This window comes from Lactuca sativa, chromosome 6 (assembly GCF_002870075.4).
Source record: "Lactuca sativa cultivar Salinas chromosome 6, Lsat_Salinas_v11, whole genome shotgun sequence".
Taxonomy (NCBI): Eukaryota; Viridiplantae; Streptophyta; class Magnoliopsida; order Asterales; family Asteraceae; genus Lactuca; species Lactuca sativa.
Genome location: NC_056628.2, coordinates 165,599,051 through 165,613,137, shown reverse-complemented (window position 1 = coordinate 165,613,137; position 14,087 = coordinate 165,599,051). Strand labels below are relative to the sequence as shown.

Sequence of the window (14,087 nt, the reverse complement as noted above, 5' to 3'; positions counted from 1 at the left end):
AAGCAACTTGATAGGATGAATTATGGAGAGAAATGATTAAATATGATTTATTAATATATTGTGGGAATAATATATTAAAGGAGAAATCATATTGTTTAATTAATATTAGTCAATAATTAATTGGTAATTAGTTTTGTGACTAAAAGAGATTAATTAAACTTAAGGGACTGGAATTGTAATTATAAGATAATTGCAATTTGGGCCATGGATTGCCTTATATTAAGGAGTGGACGAATTCTATGGGGGAAACCCATAAGGAAATCGTCCAAGCCCTTAAGGAAAGGAATCCATGGGTTGCTTAGGGCTTAAGCATCCAAATTAGGGTTTCCTTGTTAGATAACCCTAATAGCCTCACTATATATAGAACCCTTAAGGCTCAAAAACGTGTGGAACTTCTCTTCTAGGTTTAGTACACGTATTGGGCAGCCTCCATCCTCTCTCCTCTTCATCCTCTTGTTTTTGGTGTTTGTGAACCATTAGAGGAGTGACATTTGTGACTCTAAGCTTTCTAAAGTCAATACAAGAAAGATTTGGGATTGTTATTGCTACATAACAATCAATGTATGATCTAAACCCTAATTATATGTTATATTGATTGTCATATTCTATATCTAGGGTTTATAGTCTTGGATAACTTGCATATACAATAGAGAAACCTAGATCCAAGCATTAGGGTTTGTATGAGCACATAGGATGTTCTTAGGACCAAAACCCATCAGTGGTATCAGAGACTAGATTGGTTTCTATTGTATTGATGCTTTGTATATTGAAAAAATTCGATTTTTGTGTTTCTGGGGGCTGAACTCACCGAGTTTTTTAGATGAACTCGCCGAGTTCATGCTAACTCGACGAGTCCATACCTGACTCGACGAGTCGGCTGGTCAGTGAGAGGGAAAACCGGGATTTCTTGCTGTTTTTGCTTGAGGATACTTGCCTTATCATATTAGATCAATATAAATCCGATTTTTTTGATATATATGACTATATTCTTGATCTAATTGAAGATATTTATCAATTAATAAAATATGTGTTTCCTTATGTGATAATCGATTAATTATTTTGATTAAATTGATAAATTGTTTTGCAAGAAATCATTAAATAAATCAAAATATGGATAATTATGTGATTAATTGTTAATTAAGATTATTTTTTATTTAATCCTTGTGTTATGAAAATTTTCACATTTTCCCCTTTAGGTTTTATAGTTTAAATTTGACCTCAAAAGTTTTGTTGTTTTGAAATTTAAATAGTTGAAACCCTAATGTTTTGAAAAAGGTTTCAAAACTTTCCCTCAAGTTTTGGAATTTAAATTTTGATTAATTGTTTAATTTTGATGTATATTTAAATTCTAAACCCTAATGTTTTGAAATGTTTCAAAACTTGCCCTCAAATTTTGGAATTTAAAAGTTGATTAAAGGTTTAATTTAGGAATGTGAAATTCTAAAACCCTAGTATTGTTTTTGATAAGTTCAAATCACACCCTTATGGTTTTATTAATTAATTAAGGTGTATAATTAAAAGAGGTTTAATAAATCCATAAAGTTTTTGGTTTAAAATTTAATTGAATTAAAAGTATAATTGTTAAATTTGACCACCTAATATTTTAAAAGTGTAAAATACACCCTATACTATATAACATTAGAAGTCTAACATTATATATATATATATATATATATATATATATATATATATATATATATATATATATATATATATATATATATATATATATATATATATATATGTATGAGTAAAAGTCAGTCTTACCGTTAGTAGGCCTCATTCATGAAGCTGGTCTATAAGGGGTGTTTAAGGAAATTGCCTATAAAATGACGATTGAATGGGTATCCACTCTTACCCACCGCACTCTTGATTAGTGGAGGGTCGTTAGCCGAATGGGTAGGATAGGACAAAAACCTTCCATTATAAGTATAATGAATTACTAAAGTAACTAAATTTTTTTAATTCCCAATCTTAGTTACTTAGGCAAAAGTGAACTGATGCAATTCCATGAAATTACACTTTGCGCCCTTGCGAAGACGTTAGTGGAACGTGTGTGGTTTACCGGCACACTAAATGGTTCTAAGCAAAGGTAGCAAAGGGTGACTCAATGTTTGTCATAGTTCGGTGGAGCGTGTGTGGTTTACCGGCACATCGAATAGGTGACTGTAACATGTGGGGGCACCATGTAGTTTGCATGGTTATTCACACGTGCTTTGTGATCCTCGGCATCCCAGTCACAAACAAGAGGGGCATATCGAGATTTAAACATGCCATTGAAATTTTCAATGAATCTCATAGGATCTAGGAGTTTTCATAGATTTAAAACTTAAATTTCTTTTTCGTTTTTCATGGTGGAAATTAGTGAATCGTCATTCACTTACCTTCAAATGTTCTGCAATTTGGGTTACGGCATCCCTCTCCCGAGTTGTAGAATATTGTGTTGGGTCCTAGCCTTAGTATCTCATTTGGGTGATTTACTAAGGACTCAATCAATCAACTAACTTGAATTCGTTTTCTCCCGTTTTGTAGATGTCAAAGTTCGACAACTATGGTCTTCCCAAATCCCGTGGAACAAGCTTTCCACATGAAGATGATATTCCACGATTTGATCGAGGAACAAGAAATCATGTTTCACTTCCTCCACCTCCTCCAATTGTTCTCCCTAACCCACAAGTTCGAAGGCTTGAAAAGTTCAAACTCACTCAATCCCTTTTGGCAAGTAAACATAAAGAAGGAAAGTCGGTGTGTGCACACGTCCTAGGGATGAAGTCACACATTGATAGGTTAAGAATGTTGGGATCCATTGTCTGTGAGGAAATGGCTGTTGATTGGGTTCTTCAGTCACTTCCTAACTCATATAGTGAGTTCGTAAGAGAGTACTATATGATGAACCGCGACGTGACCCTTATAGATCTCACCTATATGCTTATTGCTGCTGAATCAGCAATGGTTTGGCGCAATAGAAAAGCAAAGTTGATTTGTGAATCTGCCTTCAATACCTCTATGGATATAGACAATGGCAACGAAAGACATGCTATGATCGAAAATTTTGATCATAAAAGAAAGGCAATGTCTGAAGTAGTTCCATGTCATGTTCCAAATGAGTCAATTTGTTTTTATTGCCAAGAGAAAAAGGCATTGGAGACGAAGCTGCCCCATTTACCTAAGAGATCTAAGAGATGGGAGAGTCGAAACGTATGGCTCTAATATAGGTAAAATACATTAACTAACTCTTTTAAGCTTATATTCTAGATTATTAATACATAATGTGATAAGATTACAATTGATGTTTTGTAGGATCGAAGAAAAGAAAGGAAGCTTAAGGGAAGAAGTGAGCAGAATCTAACCGTGAATGAATGGATTTCGATCGCATTTCTCAAAGATTAGATTCTTGAGCTAATACTTAGAGTTAGAATAAGATTGCTAAGAAAGATGTATTAGCATAGTTTTTCAATGAATTGCATTGTAAGGACAAATTTTTTCCGCAATAAAATAAATTTTGATTTTATATTATTTATTTATCCTTGCAATGGCATGCATGAAAATTGATGTTTGAAGGTTTCTAATATTAGCAATAATGGATTTGATTCTTAATTATGTTATTTGTGGAAATGTCGAGAATTTACCAAATAGGGAGAGTTTCTCATCGCCCAAGTTTCAATTGGACAGAAACTTGGAATCATGCAACTTGGTTGCACGATGAATGAGAAATTTCATATTTGGAAATTAGACTAATTCATTGACAAAGTGTCAAGTGAAGGACTAGGAGATCGAATACACAAAGTTGCGTGTTGATCAAGTCCACCATAAGAGTAACAAAGATATTCGTCATGATTTACTAAAGGTTTAGTAGATATGATTATGCTTATAAGATTAAGTGTAATTCGGAATTTATTAAAAAGTTTAGATCAATAGCAAAACGAATAAGAAGAATCATGTAGGTAGAAAGATAAAAGTTTCTCCATTCTAAGAAGAAGGGGTAGTAGCTTTTATGCTTTATGATAGGTCTTAATGATTAAGAACCATATCTCAATTGATCCTCTAAGTCAGTCTTAGTACAATTGTATGTCTAAGAAGAGGAATCAAGGATTGAAGAAATGGTTAAATCAAGAAGTCAATCATACTTCATTCCAATAACAAGTCTTAAAGTTAAGATTGTGAAAATGAGTGATAAGTATTAAGAAGGTTTATAACATTCATCAAATGTGGAAAGTTGTGATGTCTTGGATAAGACAAAGACCAACTAGGACCAATTTATGAAGTGTTCTGATAAAAGATACACTAACTCTTGAATATTTGTTTGTCAAGAAATGGTTATTGACAAGAGAATCTTATATGTCAAGGAGTCAGTGGGAGTCTTAATGGTCTTGAAAGGTTTCAAGAACAAATCAAATAAACTTTATCGATCATCACTAGCACACGAGTTGAGGTTTACAACCTATCGTGTTGACATTATTTTGTTTCTGTGCCGTTCCAATTAAGTCAATTATGTATGTGAGTTCTATGAGTTCTCATTTGAATGCATAAAAGGCAAGCACCTTAATCAATGAAAGGTACATTGATAGGAAAGGGTGAGCTGATTAACTACTTGGAAGACATGGTGGGCAGCTGTGCTACCATAAGGCAAGCAATCAAGATTAAGAAAGTTCGGTCCATATGAGTTTGAATTTGTCGTAAACTTTGGTTTTAACAAATTCACATGGATAGGAACACATACACCGTTTAAATCTAAGTGTCATAAGATTTCCTCCTTCATGAAAATGATTGTGAGGAAATGCTTTCACTAAGAAAGATTTTAAGAAGATAGTGATTGTAAAATTGCATTCTCGAATTCGATTATGGTTACGGTATCCCTTTCCATAATTTGAATTGTGAGGTTTGGCAATTAGTCTTAGTTGTTTAGACACACATATGAACTATATAAGGCAAAGGTGTATAAGTTCAAGAAGCCTTGATAAAAGATTATTAAAGCACTAAGTATTAGAAACATGAACTTAAGAAATTCAATAAACATTGTTTTTCTGAAAGTTAAACTGTTTCTGAATACATGTGTTTACGAAAACGCGTACTCGCAAGTATACGAGGTCGTGCAAGTAATATAGTCGTAAGACCAGATATCGAACCCACAGAGACTATCCTATTCTAAGGAAGAGAGAACTAGGCAATTGATTGCAAAAGTGATTGATTTTATTAAACTAAAGAAACTACTAAAATAAAATTAAACTAAATTCAGCAACGTAAAAAGGACAACTAGAATAATCGAACAAACAAGGAAAACAATTAAACGATTTAAAAATTATGAGAAATATGGGGTTTAGTTGACTTATACGGGTTCAACAGTTCTTCTAATGCAACTAATTTGTTAAACCAATTATATAGAAACGAATAACTTAACACCAACAAAAGTTATCAATTACCTCTCGGTCTCATGATTCGATAAAAAAAAAAAACATTCACTCATATCTCTATGTAGTTCATGATTTTAAAAAGCATTAAGTCCAATGGTTTTGTTAAAAATGCCCTAACACACGTCTATGTTAAGTTTAAGCGAGATAACGAAACCGCACATTCATATTCAAACGATGTCACAAATAAAGCTTCTTTCGAAGTCAATATAAGCATGTAAATATTAAATTTAAACCAAGAAAATTAACCATAACTAACGTTGATCAAGTGCTAGCCAAAACAAAATTACCCGTCAAAATTTATATTTTTAAAATAAGAACACATTTAAATATGCTATTCGATTTCAACAAAATTGGTTCAAACAAAATCAACTACATTAAAATTACCATCTCACCCTAGTCAACCAAACCCTAATAAAAATTACTCCATAAAATTAAAATTAAACACCACAAACAGATAAAAATTCAACATCATTATCCTTGATTTCAATTCTAATCAACAAAATAAACTTAGTATAGTATCTAACTGCATAGGAATATAATCGGAAAAAAAAAAAATTCAGAATAATAAAGAAAAGAAATCACCCAATTATGGTTCGGTTACCACATGCACCGGTTTTGATTATCACTGTGATGTTCGCTTCCAAAAAGTTCAGAGGGTGACGAAGAATGATAAAGGCTTCTTGGATTTCTTTTAAGCACTGTGCCGGCAGTCGATTCTTTTTTTTCTTCGCAGGGTTCTCTCCTTTTTTTTTCTGTCTCCTTTTCTTATCACGTAAATAACCATATATATAAAGCATAATTACAATCTTGCCCCTCCAACTTTCATGAATGGTGCAGCCTTAACCCCTTGATCTTTCACTTTTACCATTGTACAACTTTAGCCCTTGATCTTTCAACTTTAATTCAACTCTTACTTTTAGCTTATGATTTTCGTCCAGCAAACTAACTTCAACTTCAACGTCGATTATGAGCAGGAAAACGACCGATTCAGAAAAAACTCAAAACTTCAAACTTGTAGATAATTGTGTCTAGTTTCCGAAACATCTTGAATCGCCTAAATCGGAGTTCGGATGAGCCAGATATGATGAAAACACTGAGACGTGGTCAATCTGCCAAACATCTTTTATTCACCTTAATTGCTCGTGATGAATTTTTCTTCTTTCAAATCCGTCAATTCCTTGCTGAAACCATTTGGACATTATAATATGAGTCCAACTCCCACCAAGACTCGTTGAATAAGTGGTGGGGGCCTAAGAAGCTTAGGCAATCTTGTATTCACAAGATAAAATCCGTTAATTCCTTTTAGATTTTTGAACTTCATAAGAGGAAGTCAAACTCCCACCGTGACCTGTAGACTAGGCGGTGGGGAACCCATGAAACACAGGTTGCACTTGCATTAACAAATAAAATGAATACCGTCGATTCCGATGCAAAGCACAATGTGCTATATTATGGATTTCGTGCAAGAAAACCATCTCCCACCAACCTGTAGAATAGGAGGAAGGGAACTCAAGAAACTCGAGTTGCACTTGATGACAAGTGGTGATGAAAGCCGTCAATTCCTTTAAGAATTTTGGACTTCATAAGAAGAAGCCCAACTCTCATCGTCCTATAGAATAAGAGATGAGGAACCCATGCAAGACAGGTCAAAAACCCAACTGAATGGGTAGAAAAACACCAACCGAGAAATATTATGTCGATTACACTCATTAACGTAAATTTATCTTTTTAAGCTCAAAAAATGATGTAAACTGTAAAATCTGGGGACAAAAATAAGTTTTTTAGTTCATTTAGAGATCGAAAAACGAGCACTAAACACATCCCCAAACTTTAAACATTGCTCGTCCCGAGCAATAAAAATAGAATAAAAAGAATACTCCCTGATGGTATGTCGTCTCACATAATATGATAATCCAAGAACTCATATTGTTGACGGCTGATCTCTAAGCATAGTTCGAACTTATTCCTTTCCACGACTCTCACTTCACCACCAACTACCTGGATAGCAAACAAGGGCTGCACACTCGACAGATTTATTAGAACAAAACAAAACAAATAAAATGAAATATGAAACCATGAATGAACAAAAATAAATGAAAATTTCAAAAACAAAAATAAAATAAAACCAAAACCAAAACAAATAATAAAATAAATAAAAAAACTAAAATAATAATAAACATTAAAACTAAAACTAAAACAAGAAAGAAAAGAAAAAGAAAAAAAAATGACCAGATCATTCTCCAACTGGCTTCAGGTGAAGCACAACCACATCCTCTTTTTCTTCTCCAAAATAATGTTTCACTCGTTGCCCATTCACAAGGAATCTTTCTCCATCCTTCTCATTTATTAGCTCCAATGCACCTCCTGGACAAACCCTGGCAATCCTAAAAGGGCCAGACCATCTTGACTTCAGCTTTCCTGGGAATAACTTTAATCTTGAATTGAAAAGTAAAACTAATTGTCCTTCAGTAAATTCCCTTCTCAAGATCTTCTTGTCATGCCATTTCTTAACTTTTTCCTTTTGAATTTTGGCATTCTCATACGCTTGCATCCTAAACTCTTCAAGTTCCACCAACTGCTCCATTCTTTTCTTTCCAGCTGCCTTCATGTCTAAATTCAACTCTTTCAATGCCCAATAAGCTTTGTGCTCCAACTCTAGTGGCAAGTGGCATGCTTTTCCAAACACTAGCTGATATGGGGATGTCCCCAAACTTGTTCTGTAGGCAGTCCTATAAGCCCATAAAGTGTCATCTAACTTTGTTGCCCAATCTTTTCTTGACCCATTTACGACTTTTTCAAGAATGGTCTTCAACTGTTTGTTATTGGCTTCAGCAAGGCCATTCGTCTGAGGATGGTAAGCAGTGGCAACTCGATGCTTTATCTGGTACTTAACTAAGATGGCTCCTAACATTCTATTGCAAAAATGAGTGCCTTCATCACTGATGATAGCCCTAGGAGTGCCAAATCTAGAGAATATTTGCTTTTTTAGAAAATTGATTATGGTTCTCGCATCATTTCTCACACATGCTACAACTTCAACCCATTTAGAGACGTAATCTACTGCAACTAAGATATACATCTTTCCATCAGAAGGCACAAAGGGTCCCATGAAATCAATCCCCCAAACATCAAACAACTCCACTTCCATTATATTACTTAGTGGCATCTCTTGTCTTCTTCCAATATTTCCAGTCCGCTGGCATCTGTCACATCTTTTCACAAACTCATACGCATCTTTAAATAGACTTGGCCAATAAAATCCTGAATGCAGGACACGTATTGCAGTCTTTTCACCTTGAAAGTGACCTCCATATTCTGAGTTGTGACATTTTTCTAGAATTTGCTTCTGTTCCATTTCTGGGATACACCTCCTCCACATCTTATCAACATTTAGTCTAAACAAATACGGCTCATCCCAAAAATAGAATTTAGCATCAGACATTAGCTTTTTCTTTTGATGCCAACTAAACCCATCAGGAAATACACCACCTACCAAGTAATTCACAATGTTAGCATACCATGGGTGTTCTCCACTCACTCTCAAAATCCTCTCATCTGGAAAGCTATCTTGAATCACTGGTTGATCATATTTTGTACTCTCTTTATCTAACCTTGAGAGGTGATCTGCAACCACATTCTCAACTCCTTTCTTGTCTCGCACCTCCAGATCAAACTCTTGCAACAACAAAATCCACCTGATCAGCCTTGCCTTGGCATCTTTTTTTGCCATCAAGTATCTGATTGCTGCATGATCCGTGTATACAATCACTTTTGCACCAATAAGATATGATCTGAACTTTTCAAGTGAGAATACCACAGCTAAAAACTCTTTTTTAGTGGTTGTGTAGTTTAATTGGGCGCCATTCAGGGTGGTGCTAGCATAGTAAATCGTGTGGAAAAACTTTCCTCTTCGCTGCCCAAGTACTGCACCAATGGCTGTATCACTAGCATCACTCATGATCTCAAATGGCTCATCCCAATCAGGTGCAACAATGACAGGTGCACTAGTAAGTCTTCTTTTCAACTCCTCAAATGCTCTTTTGCATGAACCATCAAAGATAAACTCTCGATCTTGCTCCAAAAGTTGGGTAAGTGGCTTTGCTATTTTTGAGAAATCTTTTATGAAACGCCTATAGAATCCAGCATGCCCTAGAAAGCTACGAATGCCCTTGACATTGATAGGTGCTTCAAGTCTTTCAATAATCTCAATCTTTGCTCGGTCAACCTCAATTCCTTTTTCAGAAACCTTGTGTCCCAACACAATACCTTCTTTTACCATAAAATGGCATTTTTCCCAATTTAGCACAAGATTATGTTGAACACACTTTTGCAATACCGCAGTCAGGTTTTTCAAGCAACTCTCAAATGTATCACCATGGACTGAAAAATCATCCATAAAGACTTCAACAAAATTTTCAACCATGTCTGAAAAAATAGACATCATGCACCTTTGGAATGTAGCTGGGGCATTACATAAACCAAAAGGCATGCGTCTAAAAGCAAAGGTACCAAATGGACATGTGAAAGTAGTTTTGTGTTGATCTTCTGGTGCAATAGAAATATGATTATATCCAGAGTATCCATCCAAAAAGCAGTAGAATGACTTACCAGCAAGACGATCCAACATCTGATCAATGAACGGTAATGGGAAATGGTCCTTCCTAGTTGCGGTATTTAACTTTCTGTAATCTATACAAATCCTCCAGCCTGTCACTGTCCTCTTTGTGATCATTTCCCCAATATCATTTTGGACTACTGTTGCTCCACCTTTCTTAGGAACACAATGCACTGGACTAATCCACTCACTGTCGGCAATCGGGTAGATAATCCCCGCATCTAACCATTTGATGATTTCCCTTTTTACAACATCCTTCATCAATGGATTCAGTCTCCTTTGGTGTTCAACAGATGTTTTTGCTCCCTCCTCCAAATTTATCTTATGCATGCACATTGCCGGGCTAATTCCTTTTATGTCTGCTAACGTCCATCCAATTGCTTTCTCATTTTCCTTGAGAACATCAACCAATTCTTTTTCCTGCACACTCGACAATTGAGATGAGATAATTACAGGCAATGTATCATCATCTCTTAAGTATGCATATTTTAAGTGTGTTGGAAGCTGCTTCAGCTCCAAATCCGGTGCTTTTTCAATAGAGGGTAATGTTGGTGCAGTTACCCTATCCTTTAGGTCCAACTCCTCCTTGACCCATCTCACATCTTCCTTTATTTTCCATTCTTCAATTTCCTCAATATCATGAGTCACTTTACTCAATTGAGCCACTTCTACATGTACCAAGTTATCTATGACTCGTACAAATGAACACTCTTCCATATTAAAAGGTTGCTTCATAGCCTTAAACATATTGAATGTCCTTTGCTCATCATTCACTCTCAATGTGATTTCTCCTTTTTTCACATCAATCAAAGCTCCAGCTGTAGCTAAAAATGGCCTTCCCAAAATTATTCCACAATCGTCATCGGCTTCATAATCCAAAATGATAAAATCCGCAGGAACAAAGAGATTGTCGATTTTGATAACAATATCCTCGATTTTACCTTCTGGATATACCACTGATCGATCTGCCAGCTGGAGTGAGATAGTGGTTGGCCTAGCTTCTCCAATTCCCAATCTTCGAAAAATAGACAGAGGCATCAAATTTATGCTTGCTCCCAAATCACATAAGCCTATCTTGTCTAACTTTCCAATTCTACAAGGTAGAACGAAACTACCTGGATCATCCTTTTTCACAGGCAATTTGTTTTGGATTATTGATGTGCAACTTTTTGTCATTGCAACAGTCTCAAATTCTCCAAAAACTCTTTTCTTTGTAAGAACATCCTTCATAAACTTTGCATATGTGGGCATTTGTTTCAAGGCTTCAACAAAAGGGATGTTGATATGAAGTTGAGAAAGGATCTCAAAGAACTTTTTAAATTGCCCATCATCGACTTTAGACTTACTTTGCCTAGGTGGGAAAGGCAAATTTGTTGGTGCAACTATCGCACCAGTTCGAGCATCTTTTTCTTGGGCCTTCTTTTGATTTCCAACACTTGGACTTGAACTTGTTGGACCTTCCTTGTTCACTTTCTTCTGCCCATACTCCTCATCAGTTATGTCCTCAATCTCGACATACTCTTTTTCATCATCTTTCAATTCGTGCTTCTTCTTATGAGTCTCAACACTTACCGGGTGTTGCTCATCATCTGTGACTGGTAAGTCATGATTCTTTGGAGCTAACTCCTTTCCCGATCTAAGTGTGATGGCATTACATTGCCTCTTATCATTGACATTACCTGGATTTTGGGTGTTACTTGGCAACGTTCCAGGTTCTCGTGAGTTCAGTGCTTGTGCTAATTGCCCTAACTGATTTTCCAAATTTCTCATAGCAATTGCTTGATTCTTTTCACGTGCCTCGGTCTTTTGATCTTGTTTGATCATAAACTCCATCATTGCTTTCTCGAAAGGTGACATCTCTTGATTTGATGAAGGCGCTGCCGGTTTTGTACTACTTCCTGATGCCTGGTGGAATGCACCTCCTTGTGGTCTCACTTGTTGATTTGGCATTTGATAAAACCCCGGCGGGTTTTGAGGCCTTTGCTGAAACTGCTCTTGCGGAGGATGCATTTGTTGTTGTTGTCCACCCCATGAGAAATTAGGATGATTTCTCCATCCTGGATTGTATGTTTCAGAGTATGGATTGTTTTGTCGTGGGAAATTTTGACTTCCCATGAAAAATACAGATTCAGGATTCTGTGGGCATTCACTATAATCATGGACGCCTTGACAAACCGCACAAAATTCAACCTTCTTCTCTTTCATCCCATTGCTTGACATCATATTCTTCATCATGCTCTTGATTGTGGCCAACTCGGCTGCTAATGCATCATTTTGAGCTGCAAGACGAACTTCAGCCGGTGTACTTCCTTTCGAACCACTTGCATGTACCCTATCTGTGGGCCACTGGAAATTATTGGTTGCTATTCTATCCAATATCTCCACGCTCTCCTCATAGCTCTTTGTGAGCAAAGCTCCTCCAGCTGATGTATCTACTAGCATGCGTGTTTGAGCATCCAAACCTTGGTAAAATGTCTCAAGTTTCACATCATCAGGGAATCGATGTGTCGGACATTTTCTCAGCAAATTGTTCCATCTCTCCCACACTTCCCATAACGATTCACCATCCATTTGTTGGAATGATGTGATGGCATTTCTTAGATTTGCATTTCGCGTGGGTGGGAAAAATCTTTTTAGGAATTTTTCTCTTAATTCCTCCCAAGTGGTGATGGAATCAGAAGGCAAAGACTCAAACCAGTCTCTAGCTTTCCCTTGTAGTGTGTACGGAAATAATCTTAGCCTAAATGCATCAGACGTCATGCCTCTTTGTTTGAAATTATCGCACATCTGGTTAAAGGAACGCAGATGGGACAAGGGCTCATCACTAGACATACCTCCAAAGAGACCATTGTTATTGATCATCTGAAACATCACAGGTTTGAATTCAAAATTGTCAGCATTAATTGTTGCACTGACAATTGGCGGGTTTGTTCCTTCGAAACCTCTGTTTCCATTATTGTTTACGTTATCTCCCATATCTTCTTGAATCCGAAGTCTCCTCAACCCTCTCAAAGTTCTTTCAATCTCCCAATCAAGCGCAAATTCAGGTGGTCTGAATCTTCGACCGGCCAGAGTAAAATATCCTCAAGATGTTTAAGAGTCTAACAACTACCTAATGTTCTAACTTAAAAATAAAAATAGTCCCCGGCAACGGCGCCAAAAACTTGTTGACGAAAACGCGTACTCGCAAGTATACGAGGTCATGCAAGTAATATAGTCGTAAGACCAGATATCGAACCCACAGAGACTATCCTATTCTAAGGAAGAGAGAACTAGGCAATTGATTGCAAAAGTGATTGATTTTATTAAACTAAAGAAACTACTAAAATAAAATTAAACTAAATTCAGCAACGTAAAAAGGACAACTAGAATAATCGAACAAACAAGGAAAACAATTAAACGATTTAAAAATTATGAGAAATATGGGGTTTAGTTGACTTATACGGGTTCAACAGTTCTTCTAATGCAACTAATTTGTTAAACCAATTATATAGAAACGAATAACTTAACACCAACAAAAGTTATCAATTACCTCTCGGTCTCATGATTCGATAAAAAAAAAAAAAACATTCACTCATATCTCTATGTAGTTCATGATTTTAAAAAGCATTAAGTCCAATGGTTTTGTTAAAAATGCCCTAACACACGTCTATGTTAAGTTTAAGCGAGATAACGAAACCGCACATTCATATTCAAACGATGTCACAAATAAAGCTTCTTTCGAAGTCAATATAAGCATGTAAATATTAAATTTAAACCAAGAAAATTAACCATAACTAACGTTGATCAAGTGCTAGCCAAAACAAAATTACCCGTCAAAATTTATATTTTTAAAATAAGAACACATTTAAATATGCTATTCGATTTCAACAAAATTGGTTCAAACAAAATCAACTACATTAAAATTACCATCTCACCCTAGTCAACCAAACCCTAATAAAAATTACTCCATAAAATTAAAATTAAACACCACAAACAGATAAAAATCCAACATCATTATCCTTGATTTCAATTCTAATCAACAAAATAAACTTAGTATAGTATCTAACTGCATAGGAATA

General features: G+C 35.6%; 1 non-coding gene across 1 annotated transcript; it reads left to right on the top strand.

Moving 5' to 3' along the window:
• Positions 1-12,523: 12,523 nt before the first annotated feature.
• On the top strand, positions 12,524-12,630 carry LOC128126948 (small nucleolar RNA R71). Its single transcript, XR_008224929.1, has one exon. It is a non-coding gene; the product is annotated as a small nucleolar RNA R71 (small nucleolar RNA).
• Positions 12,631-14,087: the final 1,457 nt, after the last annotated feature.